Here is a 17483-nt window from a genome sequence, read left to right as displayed (position 1 = left end):
ACTTGGTCAAGAACTAAAGATAAAAACAGAGAAGCGGGGCAACTGCCACCAACTTCAAGGTGACATTAAACTAGTGACACCCGGGGCGCCTGGGTGGCGCAGTCGGTTAAGCGTCCGACTTCAGCCAGGTCACGATCTCGCGGTCCGTGAGTTCGAGCCCCGCGTCGGGCTCTGGGCTGATGGCTCAGAGCCTGGAGCCTGTTTCTGATTCTGTGTGTCCCTCTCTCTCTGCCCCTCGCCCGTTCATGCTCTGTCTCTCTCTGTCCCAGAAATAAATGAACGTTGGAAAAAAAAAAATTTAAAAAAAATAAATAAATAAACTAGTGACACCAAACTGAAAACAGGCACCAAGGGCTGACTCAAAATTGCCCATCCCGAGAACAGCACCGTTGCATGAAGTCAGTAGCAAATGCTCTGGGGAAACTGATGACCCAGGACGCCAACTGCTGTGAGCTCCCCCTGCTTACGCCGCAGGGCCCCGTGTTTAGAAATACACTGAGCAGAAATCCAAGGGAACCAGGATTCACTAACGGAGTTGAGCGTTCCTTCAGTTTTACAAAATCACTCAACAGACTGGATGTAGCCGTACTGTTTCCCAGGCCAGGTCAAAATGACAACATTGCAAAGAAATCTTGCTTCCAGTACAAGCGGTTTGTTTCCCTTAACCTACAGACAAGTGACAGATAAGCTTCTCCTGTGGGGATGTCCACAACTCTGTTCGATCACTGTTCCCCTGGGTCACCCCCTACTGAACTGGTGTCGTTGAACGTCACTCGCTGGGATTCCATCACAGTATCTGATAGGAGAACTCGGACAACACTCACACTTACGGTACGCAGAGACAAGGAACTACTTCTACCTCTGAACACCAAACCTATCATCATTCGAGGATAAACAAACATAAAAAATAGAAGCCGACAACGTAGCCTCTTAACATAAATAACAATATCAGAGAGAAAGGAAAACCACCAAAAATACGCAAGGTGTCGGTCGGTATTACAGGAGGACGCCCAGGACAAAGCTGATTTTGGGTGTCGTGAGAGGGAGAATCGGTGCAAGATGAAGTTTGGGAAAGCAGCTGCTTTCAAAAAATTAACGAGTTAGTAAGAATTTATCGATGATGTCAAAAGGCACACTGAAATGAAGAGAAAGAACCAAAATACAGAAGGAACTTTAATTAAAAAGAGCGATTATACGTTTAAGCAGAATCAGCACCAGTACAGAATTATGCTGCCAAAGTCCATGTCGATGATTCAGAGAGAAAATCTGAGTGGTTCTTCTAAGATACGTTAGGAGAACGGGAGAAGAGAAAAGACCGGATATCTGGTGATCTGGAAGAGAACAAAATAAAGAGGACAGCCCCAATGGGCCAAGAAAGACACGCACAAAATACGCTGAACGAAACCAGGACTTGTAAAATGGATTCAGAAAGCTCATCGCGTGCCAGGCTCAATTAACAAAAGCTAAAACATTTACATACAACCTGGGACAAGTAATGAATTCTAACAGCAAATGACAGTTTGCTAAATATTCAGAAAAGAAAACAGCAACATTTACAAGGGGAAAAAAAAATCAAGACGTAGCGGAACATATCTACAGCATTTTGAGACACTGAGATGATATCCAAGAATTCTAGACCCAGCTAGAATCTGGTTATGTCCTAGCAACTCTGCATCCAAATACACTTCTTATCCTGGTATTTTCTCTCCCTTTCCTGGTCATGAATGTTTTGACTTATAAGCTGGAATCACGTCAACATAGCACCAATAGTAACAACACAAGAAAAGACTGATCGTGCTGATTAGACGCAAACGAGTGACAGATGTGGCTGACAGCACATCCCTCCAGATGTTGGCCTGCTCAGCCTCTGTGACCTGGGCTTTCCTGCACTTGGCCCTAGCCTCCTCCTCCTGATGCCCTTCTGCCCTGCACGCTGCAGGCAGCCTCCCGTCTCAGGCCTCTGCACCTGCTGTGCCACTGCCTGGAAGGCTCTACCTGCCCCCTACCCGCACCCCCCCACCCCCGGCAAAGTTCACGGCCTCATGTCTCTTCTGTCCGTCCGCAGTCACTGCCCTCGTGAGCCACGCCTGGCTGCACGTGCCTGCATGCAGCCCGACACCTCGTACCCTGGTTCTGTCTCTACCGCATCCATTACCAGGGGACCCAGTGCACGTGTTCGGCACTTGTGTTTACCGACTCCTCCCCACACTGATGGAAACACTGCGATGGGAGAAGTTCCGCCTTGTTTCCTCCTTGATGGGCCCAGAGGAATGGGGATCAGTCTCTATGTGGCGAGTGAGTGACGGTGTGTGACCAGAAGAGTACAGCCGACTGCTCAGGATTATGCTGACTTTAGCAAAGGCATCTGACACAGCATCTCCCATCCTTCTTATGGGTGAAATCTCCACGCGTGGCACTGCCCCCTTTATTCAATAAACTGAAAAGGGGGAGTAGGAAAACACCTTGGAAAAATGACTCAAATTTGTAGCTTCAAAACAGAGAAATAGAGAATGTTAGGTAGCAGAGGTTAAGACTTTCCTCAAAATGCTGGGATGGTTCAAAACCAGATAAAATGCAGCTTAAATAAATGTACAGCCTTAGAGTTAAATTTATTTATTTTTAATCTGTGACAAAGAACTTTTCTTTTTTTCTTTTTTTCATTTTCTTTAGTGTTTATTTATTTTTGAGAACAAGAGCGTGAGTAGGGGAGGAGCAGAGAGAGAGAGAGGGAAACACAGAATCCGAAGCAGGCTCCAAGCTCCGAGCCGTCAGCACAGAGCCCGACGCGGGGCTCGAACTCACAGACCGCGAGATCATGACCTGAGCCGAAGTCGGACATTCAACCAACTGAGCCCCCCAGGCGCCCCGTGACAAAGAAGTTTTCTTGATTCTCTTCACTTTACTGACTTTTCCTTCTTAATCTCCTTTGCAAACCTTTCCATGTCTTCTCCACGAAACAACTGGAGTGTCCAGAGTTTAGTGCTCAGACCCTTTTTCTCCAAAGACAAACTGCCTCAGTGATGTCGTTTTGTCCCCTGGCACTGTCCATGAGACACCGTCCCCCAGGAACCTCTACGTCTCTAGCCATGACCTTTCCTCCCGGCTCAACAGAAGCACCTTCTTTCTAATCATCTCCTCTGTGATGTCCGTCTGAGAAGTCCAGTCTCACCAGCCTCACTCCCCGACACTCATCCTGCTGTCCCACCCCCCCCCCACCACCGAGTTACTTGTAAAGAAAAACTTCTTTCTAGCAGGTGCTGACACCAAATGAGCCAGGAGTCATTCCTGAGCCCTGTCTTCTTACCACAAATAAGCCATGAGCAAAGTCTGTGAGCTCTTGCTTCCTAGTATGCCTGACGAATGCTCACACTCCACGGCTAAAGCCCGCACGCCAGCCATCACCACCCCCTGCCTGCACCCCCTAAACTACCCTCAGGCCCTCTGTGCCCACGCTCTCCCCACTGTGTATACTCTCAGCGCAGCAGCTACGGGGACTCGCCTAATATTTAAGTTAGACTGTGACCCAAAGACACCTGGGTGGCTCAGTCGGTTAGGCACCCAACTTTGGCTCAGGTCATGATCTTGTGGACCGTGAGCTCGAGCCCCTTGTAGGGCTCTGTGATGACAGCTCAGAGCCTGGAGCCTGCTTTGGATTCTGCGTCTCCCTCTCTCGCTGCCCCTCTCCTGCTCGTGTGCACTCTCTCTCTCTCTCTCTCTCAAAAATAAACATAAACAAATTTGTTTTTAAAGTTAGACCGTGACCCAGTGGTTTCCAATCGTTCTCAGAATTCCACCCACAGCCTGTGCAGTGAGTTCCCAGGCCTGAACCCCCCTTCTACTCCAGCCCCAGCCCTCGCTGCCCTTCTGCCCTTCGTCTACTCCTTCTGGACGGTTTTCTTATTCCCTCCGGTCTCTGCTCAAGTTCAACTTCTCAAATAAACTCCCCTGACCACTCTCTGTCTATAAGTTTCTTTACAAAGGGAATTCTCCCTTAAAACCGTATTACAGATGCACTGTTTCCAAGGAGTTACCTGTCCCACCTCACGGTCTCGGCGTCCTGCCACAATGGGTCTGTAACGTCAAGTCACAGCTGCCGCCTTCTAAAAACCTACTGATAATGTACCCTTTGTCTAGAGAGCGTCAGCCAGACTCTAAGGAAGCATTTTGAGAAACTGTTTTAAAAGTATGTTTCACCAGAAAAGAGAGGACACAATCCCTCTACTCAAAGATGCTTTGCCCAGAAAGAGGCGCACTGAGGATGCCATGACACTGTCATTATCTGAATCCGAGACGTCCTGCAGCAGTATTTTGTGTAACTAAAATACACAGAAACGTATTCAGTAAAAAAAAAAGGCCACTCTTCGCCTATACAACTGTTCTACCCAAATATAACCTAGTTTACATTTAAAGGAGTGGGATGCGATCGCCAAATCGGTTATAGCACCGCGGTAGGAAATCTCTGTATCTGGGGACACTGGAGGCAAAGGAAGAGGGTTCTGGAGAACAAGGGAACAGAGTTAACATCCTGACATAAGCCGAGGGCAGAAATACAATTCTAACCGTTGTCAGCACAATAGAATGTCGGGAAAACACCCAGATCGGCTACAACAACCCTATTCCTTTCCCCACCTCCCTCAAAACAACACCAAAATCTAACATTTCTTCAGAATTGTAAATGCTAAACTGAGGGTAGGCATTCCTTATAGTTTAAGTCAAAAACCAAGAAGGACAACTGGTGAGCCAACTGGAGTTTCCTTCCCAACTGCCCTGATTCACTCACAAAGTGCACAGAGCTGCCTCAGACACGTGACAAGACAGTGGCACTCCAGCAGCTTACGACCCAGCCCGCGCTCGCTTCTCAGCCGCCCTCTTTGTCCTCAAGCATCACGTTTTAGCCTTTGCCGCTCCTCCTGGGGGATACAGAAGCTCCAGGCTGACCCTTCCGGCCCCTGCTACACCTTGGACCACCCAGACTGGGGAACTTCCCACTTGCCAGCTCTGTTAACCTGTGGCGGTCTCCGATCCAACCCCGTAGAGGTTGCTGTGGACGGAGGGGATGGTGCCCAACCTGCAGGGATGGCCTGGTCATTTCTGAGCTTCCTTTCTTCAGATTTCAAAAGTAAAGGAAGATACCTGTGCAGGTGAGCCTATGAAGAGCACTTCAGCTTGTGTTTTATAATAGCGATGTCTCACCTAAAGTTGCGTCCAACGCAATTCAAACTGAGTATTTCCACTACTGAATCCACGTTTAAGATCTTTATGGATACAGTATAATTAAAATGTGTTTCTACGTAATTCGTTATGACTCTCGGAAGGGCTCTCCCGGGGGGGGGGGGGGGGGGGGGGCTGGCCACGTGACCCGAACATGCCTACATGGCCAACAGGGTACAAGGAACAAAGTGGCCAAGACGCTGCTCGAGGTCACTGGTTCCGACCCACAGCACACGCATGTGGCCCTCGCCGAGAGGGACTGGACCGGAGCCCTCCCTGGGCGGCCACCCGGAATTGAGTGCTACTGCCGACTCGTGTCCTCACCAACCAGATAGTGTCTAAGTAGCAACATTAGAGCACACCGAACACGCCCCAGAGCTCGTGTGCTCCGTTACTCGAAAGCACGGCCGGACTTACCCGACACTGGCAAAACCGCGCTCCCCGAGTTCAAACGGGGTTTGCGCTTCCTCTTTCGACATCCTTACGAAGTAAACGGCTGAGTCCCGTCGTTTGCTTTTTCCTCATCTTTCTCCAATTCGCTGCTTATTTCCACAGATACCAAGTCCGGTGCCAAACCGCACGGCAACCGGCAGCCTCCAGACTGGCCCCTGAATCCGGGATCTGCCCTGGCGACCGTACTCCACACGCACGCACACGCACGCACACGCACGCATGCGCGCGCACGCACAGAAACGCACACACGCATGCGTACAGCCACGCACGCGCAAGCAGGTGCGCACACGCGGAGGCGCACAGGAACTCACCCACGCGCGCGCACAGCCACGTGCGTGCAGGCGCACCCACGTCCGTCCTGTCCCTCAGGTGCTTCAGAATGGAAAGGCAATCAGATTTCAAAGCTGGCTGCATAAGACTTCACCCGGGGCCGTTCGGAAATGACCAAGTGTGGCACCACAGGGGAGCAGATGGGCAACATGCAGCCCTCAGTTTTGCAAGTATTCCATTAATACACACTTGTTGACGACATACTCCTTCTAATTGTTCCCTAGTGATTTGAGTACTGCATCTGATTGTCCCGAGAAGATCCCTAAGCACGTTACAGGAAAAAAACTTACGTTGCCCTCCACGCGGAAATGCCATCACAGCAGTAGTCTACCTACTCTTCGACTCCCAACCCCTTACCTCTCCTGAAGCCCCCTGGAGACGGGAGGGACCATTCGATTTGATCATTACCGCCAATTTCTTAACGGATTCGAAAGGGACGAAGGCTTCTACGTTTTTAATTTTTATCTAAGACGTTCAGTAAGTGTGGTCAAACGTCCCAATGGATTAGGAAGCACATAATGAAAAGCAGCCATTGTACAAACAGGTTTACTCTCCGGACCGAATGGCCTTCCCGGCTGTGGCATGTGGATCCTTCCCCTCTCCAGTCATCACTAAGATCTGAAGGCTGCTTCAGATGTTCCCTTTGGTTTCTCCTTTAGTTGTACTTGGCACTTCTCAAACTTGAGCGTGCGTAAGACGCTCCACCAGGATGTATTTATAAAAACCGACTAGTGTTTGCTTTAGGGGCAATATAAAGTATTTGAAAGAAAAAATTTTACCCACAGCTGATTTCTAGGTTCCCACCATACGCACGGCTTCACAAATGTACCCCTATCTCTCCCTCCGACTCAGGAGTCAAGTTTTGTTAAATGGATGTCATATCTATTATACTTAGGGAACGTGGTATTTTAGCCGAAGAAATTAACAGGCACAGTGAAATCTGCTGGAAGAAGGAAGCTGCTTCCTCTTTCCTAAATGCGGAATATTCACGTAGCTGAACTCTCTTGCCCAAAGAAAATGCACGCACGTGGAAGAGAGCTCTTAGAATGTCTCCCCTGTGGAAGAGTGGTCCCTCAAGGACAGAGACCAGGGGCTTGGGGCATGGACCACAGTTGGAAGCCCACACACGCAGTCACCTGGGACACTGCTTCGGGCAAGCTGGCCGACTCCTTTGGCCACCTTACAAGTCTGAACTGAAAGAACATCCTGCCGACATAATTCGCTTCTGAAAAACAACTTTCCCCACAAAGACATTTTCAAAGTAATGGAGCAGAAAATCACCCTGTCCTCCTCATGCAAAACATCTCATGATCGCAGGGGAAGAGCCCAGGGCTCAGACTGTCTCCTGAGAGCCCATGACTGCCATGTCTCGGTGCCCTTCCAACACGCACCGAGGACTGAACTATCGCCACCACAGAGCACAGAGTTCAGCAGGAAAGCTTGTTTTAAAATGAAAGGTGTTGGGGATCATGGAAAAGTAAGGAACTGCCATGGATGCAAGATTCTGAATAATTCACGAGCATCGAATTAGTAACAAGAATGTTCACAAGAGCAGATATGGATTTTTACGCAGCTGTAGGGGTTCGATCAACGTTTGTTTATTCAACAGATATGTACCATGGAATCGTTATATGGCGGGCATGATCCCTGTTCTCAAGGCGCTCACACTCTGGCAGGATAAATAAACAAGAAAACAAAACCTAATTTGAGAGCGGGATTGTTTATAACTGTTTAAAGAGACACTTATTTTTTAACAACAGGAGAAAAAAAAGAAAGTATCTTCAATCTCAACATTATTTTAGTAACTTTTCAATGTCTTAGGAAGAACAGCTCATGGAATAAAAAACCGAATTTCATTTCTATAAATAAATGTTCCCTTTGCTTTCTCCTTTAGTTTTGCTTGGTGCTTCTCAAACTTGAGCGTGCATAAGACGCTCCACCAGGATGTATTTATAAAAACCAACTAGTTTTTTGCTTCAGGGACAATTTGAAGTATTTGATTCATGGGGATTACCTTCATGGGAAGTAGTTAACTTTGACTATTTTATAAATCTTTAAAACTCTGCATACATTCGTACTTTCATTTTTGTGATCACTTTTGCTATTTCCTTGATGTGAAGTGGGATTTCAGGAATGAACACACACATAATTAGAACGTAAAGGAACTTCTATGTGACAGCTGATTTAAGTTCTGTGGCTGCTTATCATGTCCTTCTTTATTCTGTGGTTAGCCTGTGGCTTTATTACTCTATGTCCAGAGAAGGCACTTTGAACAATTCCTACTTTTTAAATTGATCGATCATTTCCTTGAAGTATAACATACACTTTTACTAAATCTTCCTTGGGTAAGTTCTCTACTTTCAGCGCTCACTCTACCGGAGAAGACAGAAGTCCAAGATGTCACAAATTGGTATTATGCATCCGAAGAAGAGACACAATGACCAGAAGTGACAGAAATTGGTGTTCTCTGGAAGGACTTCCCTGTGCGTCTATCACTTTGCCTTCTGGGCTTTGCAGGCATTCTAATATTCCTAGATGGAGCATATCTGTCTTCCTATTATGGAAAATTAATATGGCCAGCCATCTTTTCAATATACAGTTGATCACTGAACATGGGTTCGAACTGAACAGGTCCACTGATAACATGGGTGTTTTTTTTAATAAATACAGTGTAGTTCTGTAAATGTATTTTCGCTTATGATTGTATAATATTTTCTGTTCTCTAGTTTACCCTGTAGTAAGACCACCGTACATCCATTAACTTACAAAATACATGTTAATCTACTGTTTACAGGATTAGTAAGGCTTCTTCTGGTCAACAGTAGGCTATTAGGGGTTATGTTTTCTTGATGTTCGACCACAGTGGGGGTGGGGGGAGGCAGGTCGGCACCCCGAAGCCCCTCGTGGCTCAGGAGCTGGCACGGCTTCCTTCAGCCTCCTCCGGGCGCTTCTGGCATTCCGCAATAGCTGTGGCGCTAACTGTCTAAAATCAGCTGTCTTCTTACAACAAAGCACTCTGAATGATTCCATCCCCACGCATTTATCAAGCACCTAATGCTGCCAGACGCTGAATAAATGTCTCAGTTGGCGCGGTCTGAAGGGAAGGCCTTACATCTCACGGCTTCGAGACATCCACCTGCACAATGACCCACCCCAGTGGGTGGCGGGAGCCGGCTCCAAGTCATGGGGGAGGCAAATGGAAACCAGCCAACCATGAAGCCTGCTCAGCCTAGGGGCTCCCACGCATGTGAGTTAATTTCCCTATTTCTTTAGCCAGTTTTATAAGCTAAAACTAAAAACACTTCAAAAAAGCATGAAGGAAATGTAATGAGACGTTCCTAGGATATTACGTTTATACCACTCAATTAATACACTGCTACTTAAAATAAAGGCTTCAGAAAGCTCTTCCATTCCTACCAAAATATAAATTCCTTTGCTTAGGATTGAAGTCCTCACAATTTGGTTCTGCTCTCTTTTTCCCACTGGAATACACAACACACAGGACTCCCTTCCCACCCCAGTAAGACTGGTCTTTCCAGAGCCCCAAGCAGGATTTGCTAACTCTTAACTCAAAATCTTCATACCTTGAAACCACAATTATTGAGTATCCCCATTACGTGCCTGGGACTCTTGTAGGTGCCTACAACACACCTCAGAACAAAGGAAAAAGACGGCAATCCCTGTCCTCATGAAGCTTAATTCTAAAGGCCGGAGGGAGTCCATAAACATGATAAAAAACTAAATTATACGGCGAGTTCCAAGTGGTCCTGCCTCAAAGTGGGAACAAAGCAAAGCAGATTAGGAAGCATCAGAGAGCGATGGGAAAAGGGCGGGAGCAGCACTAAGGGCAGCACTAAGGTGGTCAGTGTGGGCCCAGGGCGGGCGGGGAGTTGTAAAAGCAGCTACCTGAGGGAAAAGCATTCTAGGCAGAGGGATCAGCCCGAGCAAAGCCCCTGAGACATGAGTGTCCCTGCAGTTTCTTGCCAAAGTTGATTCCCCCTTCTTTCAAGAATTAGCTCAATTTGGATTTCGCCCATGAGGCCCTCTCAAAAGCAACAGGCCCACCACATCCTTCACTGTTTTTATGCACTCCTCTCCTGCTGACAAAGCAGAGTGCTACAGAAAAAAAAAAAAAAGAAAAGAAAAGAGAAAAAAAGAACCTGCGAAAAAATTTTTAAAAAATTATAAATAAAAAATTATTGAGCTTTCCTAAAACTCTTACAATGTCTGTGCATTTTAGGAAATATCTTTATCATGTTGCTTCAATATCAGGGATGAGGAGACATGAGAAATCCAAAGCTTACCCGTCTTACTTATCACAATGGCAAAGTCTATAGCATCTATACGGTCTGGGAGTTTTCTGAGAATGGGAGAACCGTCCCAGGACGCACTGGTCAGTCACCTCCAGATTCCCAAGATTCTCCAGACTATATGTGATTCCATGAAGTCTGGCTCATCACACGCTACCATGTCAGCAGAGATCTCAACTGAAAACCGAAAATAGTAGAAGATCCTGGCACTTAAATAGATGATAAACACTAAGAATTCCGAAAAAGGCTTCAATTTTACTGACTCGATCTTTTTTCAAATTGCAATCGCAATGAGGAAAACTAAGAACAGGCTGGAAGTGTGCTGCCCGAGTTTCTAGTTGTCAGCAAACCTCTGACTTCACTTTACAAATGTGTCTAAGTCACTCGTGGGTCTGCTGTGGCCTGATTACTACTAACTGAAGTCTCCCCTCTTTGGAATTCTCTAAAGCCGCTCCAAGGAAACATAGAGTAAGGACCGGATTATGTGTCCACAGAGTTGTCGCACGCTCACTGCACTCACTCTGCAGAACATTGAGTGTGCGGGAGACGGAGGGAGTTGAGAATTCTGCCTTTCTTTTTGAGTTCCTAAGTGCGATGAAAACAGCAAGACTTTTAAAAGTCTCATTGTATTAAAATTTGTTTTTATCAAAAAAAATCCTCAGCATCTGGAGAAAGGTGAGGATCGTGAGGAGTTCTCTTTCTGCCTGAGACCGGCTGGGCGGGGCAGCCCAGGAGACCCACTCAGGGAGCTGGTCCGGCCAGGCCGGGGCGCAAGGTGGTCTCGGTGGGAAGAGGGCAGCAGGCCATATGCAGGTGAGGGCGGCCGGTGTGAAGTTCACTTACATCAGGGAACTGCTTTTCTCTAGGAAAATGTTCATTCATATCGGACGCTATGTTTTCTTTACCATCCAAAGGAATAAGAGAAACCAGGCAACTGCTCAGTGCTCCCGAGATAATAACAAAAAATACTAGAACTGAAAAAACTAAAACTGAAAAGAACTTAACTGTCCACAATTTTTAGCACACTGGCTCTTTCTTGTTACCACAATCTTACTTCTTCAACGTTTCTGGTATCCGTTAAGAAATTACAACTTTTAGGTAATTCTGTATTAAAAGACTTTTTAGTTTCAAAGGCAGCAGTTTATAGCAATGAATCATTGAGTGCTTACTTTCCCTTTGTCTGAGGCTTGTTATGGGTAACATTGCCTACAGTAGGAAAATAATAGGCCACTTCTGTTCACGCAGGATTAACTGCTACAGAAACTTCCAGTCATAAACAAGTAGAAAACCAGACAAAAATACATGAAACAAAAGCTTTTAGACACTGGTCACACCAGGCAGTTCAACACGGTCATCCCAGAGATAAAACATTTGAAAAGAACTTCCACGCTCATTCGGAATAAACACTCACAGCAACGAGGAATTTAATGGCATCTTGTTACCCTTACAAAGGGCTCCTGTGAGAAACCTACAGGTGCCGCCGTACCTGATGGTGAAAGATTTAAATCCTTCCCTCTCACTGTCTCTGTGCAACATTATCCTGGAGGTTCTAGCTGGCAAAATAAGACACAAAAGTGTGTGTGTGTGTGTGTGTGTGTGTGTGTGTGTGTGTGTGTGTGTGTGTATCTGGACAGGTAGGCATACACATATAAACTTGTAAGTTGCATAAAATGTATATTACATGTAAATATCATATATGTGGTGTACAAGGGATTGGAAAGCAAAAAGTAACACTCTTTGTTCACAGAGGACACGAACCCTCAGCTAGAAAGTCCTAAGGAATCTTCCCAAAAACCCACTAGGATGAATCAGTGAAGTTAGTAAGGTCGTGAAACGCAAGATGAAAAAAAAAATCAAGGACCAAATAGAGACACACACTGTCAGGATAATGCCAATGGCCAAGAAAAGCCAAGTCAATTCAGAAAACTAAAGAAGTTGGAGAAGCCCCACGACATCCCAAGAGTCTCTGCAGTGATTATCAACCAAAGCTGGGTGGTACTTTTCTCCACATCCTCAGCAGCATTTATCTCTTGTCTACTTGGTAACAGCGGTGCTGACAGGTGTGAGGTCACATCTCATTGTAGTTTCTATTCATATGTCCCTGATGATGAGTGATATTAATGTTCCATAATTTATGTATGATTTTATTTCTCACTTATACCTCAGCAAAGCTGAAACAAAAAGAAAATAGTGCAATGGCACTAACATAATGACGGACATGCAGTTCAGTGAGCCCCAACAGAATCCAGAAATAGACGTATCCAGACATGTGATTTTTCAACAGAGTTACCAAAGTGATTCACTGCAGAAAAATCATCTTTTTAACAAATGCTTCTGGAAGAAATATTCATGTGGAAAATAACAAAAACAAAAATTTGACCCTTACCTTACATCACATATACAAGTTTACTTGAAATGAATCACTGACCTATATACAAGAGTGAAAACTATATAACATAAGAGAAAATCTTGAGTTAAGCATATTTCTTGGATTAGAATAAAAAACTATAAAGGAAAAAATGACAAGACAGACTTTATCAAAATTAAATATATTGGCTCTTCAAAAAGACTGTCGAGGAAACAAAAAGACCACAAAGTGAGAGACACAGAGGATTACATATCTAACAAAAAACTTATACCCAAAATATATAAAGCGATCTTACAACTCAATATTAAGATAATGAATATCCCCAACTTAAAAATGGGCAAAATATTGGGACACCTGGGTGGCTCAGTCAATTAGGTGTCTAACTGTTGATTTCGGCTCAGCTCACGACGTCCCGGTTCGCGAGATCGGGTCCTGTGTCAGACTCTGTGCGGACAGCACGGAGCCTACTTGGGGTTCTCTCTCTTCCTCTCTCTGTCCCTGCCCCATGCATTCATTCTCTCTCTCTCTCTCAAAATAAGTAAACAAATAATCAATATAAATAAATAAAATAAACATATATAAACATATATTTATAAAATAATATAAATCGAAATAAATATAAATCAAAATCAGCAAAACATCTGAACAGATGCTTCACAAAAAAAGACCTAGAAACGTCAAACAAATTCAATTCAAAAATGGCCAATGTCTTCAGATATTTGGGAAAGAAATGCAAACTGCAGCTACCATAAGACACCATCCACACCCATTAGAACATAAAGGAAACGGGAAACATGGGAAGCAACTGGACGCTTGTGAGCTGCTCAAAGTGTGATCTACCCAAGTAACAAAACATCTCTGAGCAACAGAAATGAACAAAGCAGCACACCGGTGACCCAGAGACGCGTTACGCTAAGTGAGGGAAAGCACACACGAACACGACACACCGGATGATGCATCTACCGGAAACCGTGGAAGCAGGACGAAAGGCAGATCGGGGGCTGCCGGGGACTAGCGGCGGGGGACAGAGGGGAGACTGGCTGCACAGGGGGACACGGAGACATTCTACGACGGCAGAAATGTTGACGTGGTGGTGGTCACGTGAAAACTCAATGAGCTATATACTTACAATCGGTCAGATTTACCGTACATAAAATACACCTAATAAGCCGATTAAGCAGAAAGTGATGTCGAGGCTTTAGCTCAGGGTGAAGCCGTTCTTTGCTCCACAGTTGGCTTGTTTTCCCTCAAGACGCCATCCTGACCAGAATGTCCTCTTGACCCCCCCACTTCGGGGCCAGCCGGGGCCCTGGGGAGAAGGGAGGGTTGTGTCCCACCATCCCCTCTGTCAGTCCCTCTATCACCAACCTGGAAGTCGTCCCTCCGTATTTGCTAAGAACCTCACGACCTGACCAGTTTCATTCCTTTCCCTCGAAGCTGCCTCCAGTCATTCCGTAGGGCTCTGACGTCCACACGGAAGAACACACAGGGCAGAAGACAAGCAAAACCAAAGGAATTTCACAGGGAAGCATAAAGTCGCTCTGGCAATAGGCTATCAGATTCAGTGAGGGTTTCAGGCAAGATGCAGGGCTGGTAGCATGAGCCAGAGCCCGAATGGAGGCCTAGGAGACAGGTGAGAGCCTCTGTCCCCACCCTTTGTGAATTAACAGGCTCTGAGACACGGCAGCCCTTAGATGTCTGACCAGTGGGTTCAACAGAATCCGGAGGACAGTGTGGGAAGGTCAAAGCCTACTCACCATCGCTACCACAACATTCTCTAAATTCCCCTACGTGCCCAGTTCTCTGATGCAAGAAAGGAGTTTGTTAGAAGCTGCCCAAGACTGGACTCTTACATGCACACCTTGGAAAACAGGTTGGCAGCTTCTGAAATCCTAGTCCTGGGTATTTACCTAAGACTAAGTATGCAAAACACCAACTTTCCAAGAAACACCAAGCTAGTGGAAAAAAAAAAAAAAAGGTTTTAAAGTAGAACTGAGACCTTCAATTGCTAAGATTATATGTTTTCTACTACTAGTAGGAAATGGAATCCAGGAGCAAGAGGAGATCAGATAAACAAAATTACAGATGCTTCTGCACATGTAAGTCCAGGTCAATCTTAATGCTGCACTTACACAAGGAAGACTAAAGAATCAGCATGGAAGTCATTACTCTGTAACATCCCTTAATTATAATCAATTATAAAAGTGAATTAAACCTTTATTTGTGGAAGAGCCTGTTGAATTAAAAAACATTGTGACTGTGCTTTTGTGGACATTGGTGAAAGAGCTGGTAATGGAATAATTCCAGAATCGTACCAAGTAGCGATTGGTAGAATAAGTACAGCCCAAGAAGAAATATTTTTAGAATGGTATTTTCAACAATTTGAGAAAATAGCCACTAAACAGATATAAGAAGTCATATTCTTTTTTAAACTTTTTTTTAATGTTTTTATTTATTTCTGAGACAGAGAGAGACAGAGCATGAGCGGGGGAGGGGCAGAGAGCGAGGGAGATACAGAATCCGAAGCAGGCTCCGGGCTCCGAGCTGTTGGCACAGAGCCAGACGCGGGGCTCGAACTCACGGACCGCGAGATCATGACCTGAGCCGAAGTTGGGCGCATTTTAATTTAAGAATATGACTTCTTGGGGCTCCTGGGTGGCTCAGTCGGTTGAGCGTCCGACTTTGGCTCAGGTCATGATCTCGTGGTCTATGGGTTCGAGCCCCGCGTCGGGCTCTGTGCCGACAGCTCGGAGCCCGGAGCCTGCTTCGGATTCTGTATCTCCCTCGCTCTCTGCCCCTCCCCCGCTCATGCTCTGTCTCTCTCTGTCTCAGAAATAAATAAAAACATTTAAAAAATAATAAAATAAAATAATCAAAATGCGTTGAAGACCAATATTATGACCTCTTTCTATTAACACTATAGAAAATTAACCAAAAAAGCTACAGTATTGAGTATCTAGAATTTAAAAGTAAGTATAGCATTTTTTATCTGAGATAAATGATAATAAACTCTTCACCTCTACTAAGAGCCTGGGCCGACACACTTGAGGTCTCTAAACAAACCGGCTGTGGTTCTGGGGCACAGGTGGAGCCAGGATCACAGGTGGATCGGGGGTTTCCAATCTGGCACCGCCATTCGCTTGTCACCAGAGGATCTGCAGCGTTTGGTGCTATTGCGATCTAAATTTTGGAGTTTCCGGTAGTTTCCAAACTTTTTCTAACAGGGCAAGGTTCTCTTTTCAAATAAAATCGCATATGGAATAAACCGACAGATTAAATAGGTGGAAAGAAACACGGTAGCAGATCCTGTAATTGGTTTAGTATCAATCCCAGCCTCCTGTAAGATCTCCTTCCTGCCCCGGAGGTTAAAAACCACGGGGCCAAATTTCCTCGCGCCTGACCAGAGTTACCACTAATGTGAGACTGAGTTCAGAACTGAGTTGACCGGAAGACAGACAGGGGTAAGCTCCCCTCCTTTTCTGGGAGGATCAAAGCAAAGACACAGGGACCTATAGCCACCGGATTCCTGCCTCCCCGGGCTTCCCAAGCGAAGCAAGTAAAGTAGTTTGCAGTCCCCGGGGGAGGAGGAAACTCTAGGGCCTGGAAGTCTTTCTTGGTCACTCTTCCCACAGTTGGTCCCTTCAGTCCTTCCGATAATTTTTAAGTCGCTCAATATCTTTCTCTCTGTTTAAACTAGCTTAGATTGGTTCCTGTCACCTATAACCAAACCTTGACAGAAGTATTTATCAGGAAAAATTCACTCTCAAAGTTACAAATTATTACCTATCTCATTATGAAGTCAACAAATGAGAAGAAGCTGTGTGGATGAACATAAAAGTTTGAAACACACATTATGGAAGACACCTGCAGTCTTACATCAGGCTCAGAATTACATTCATTTCTGGATTTTTTTTTTTCTTCAGGGACCCATAATGGTTCACACAGATAACAAGATACGAGAGAGAAAACACTGTTTTGGAAAGTGTGTGGTTGTCTCATAGACTTCCTTACAAATTCAAAGTCTCTTGATTGAAATGACTCAGAGAGGGAGAGGGAAGATGGCGGCGTAGGAGGACGCTGGGCTCACCGTGCGTCCTGCTGATCACTTAGATTCCACCTACACCTGCCTAAATAACCCAGAACCGCCAGAGGATTAGCAGAACCGAGTCTCCGGAGCCAAGCGCAGACGAGAGGCCCACCCACGGAAGAGGGTAGGAAGGACTGCGAGGCGGTGCGCGCTCCACGGACTGGCGGGAGGGAGCCGGGGCGGAGGGGCGGAGGGGCGGCTCGCTGGCCAAGCAGAGCTCCCGAGTGTGGCTGGCAAAAGCGGAGGGGCCTGACGGACTGTGTTCCCACAGCAAGCGCGACTTAGCGTCTGGGAGGTCATAAGTTAACAGCTCTGCTCGGAAAGCAGGAAGGCTGGAGGACAAAGGGAGGGAGAGCTGCTGAGCCCCCAGACGACAGAGCTGAGTTTGGTGGGGAACAAAGGCGCTCGCCAGCGCCATCTCCCCCGCCCATCCCCCAGCCAAAATCCCAAAGGGAACCAGTACCTGCCAGGGAACTTGCTCGCTGCGCACAAACACCCAACTCTGTGCTTCTGCGGAGCCAAACCTCCGGCACACGCAGCCCATCAGCGAATCCTGCTGGCACATCCAGAACCCTCTGCTTCTCACCACCTCGACCGCTACCACTCGGGCTCCGACGGCTTTCACCCCTGGCCTGGCTTGTGGCGAGAGCCTCCTGACTGGTCTCTCTCCCCTGAGGTCCTTCAACATACGAGCCAGGATGACTCCCCATTTAAAGGAAGTCAG

This window comes from Puma concolor, unplaced genomic scaffold (genome assembly GCF_028749965.1).
Source record: "Puma concolor isolate L17-30 unplaced genomic scaffold, mPumCon1.1.hap2 unalloc_scaffold_30, whole genome shotgun sequence".
In the NCBI taxonomy this organism is placed as follows: domain Eukaryota; kingdom Metazoa; phylum Chordata; class Mammalia; order Carnivora; family Felidae; genus Puma; species Puma concolor.
The sequence above is the reverse complement of the archived record's forward strand: the minus strand, read 5'-3'. Positions refer to the sequence as shown.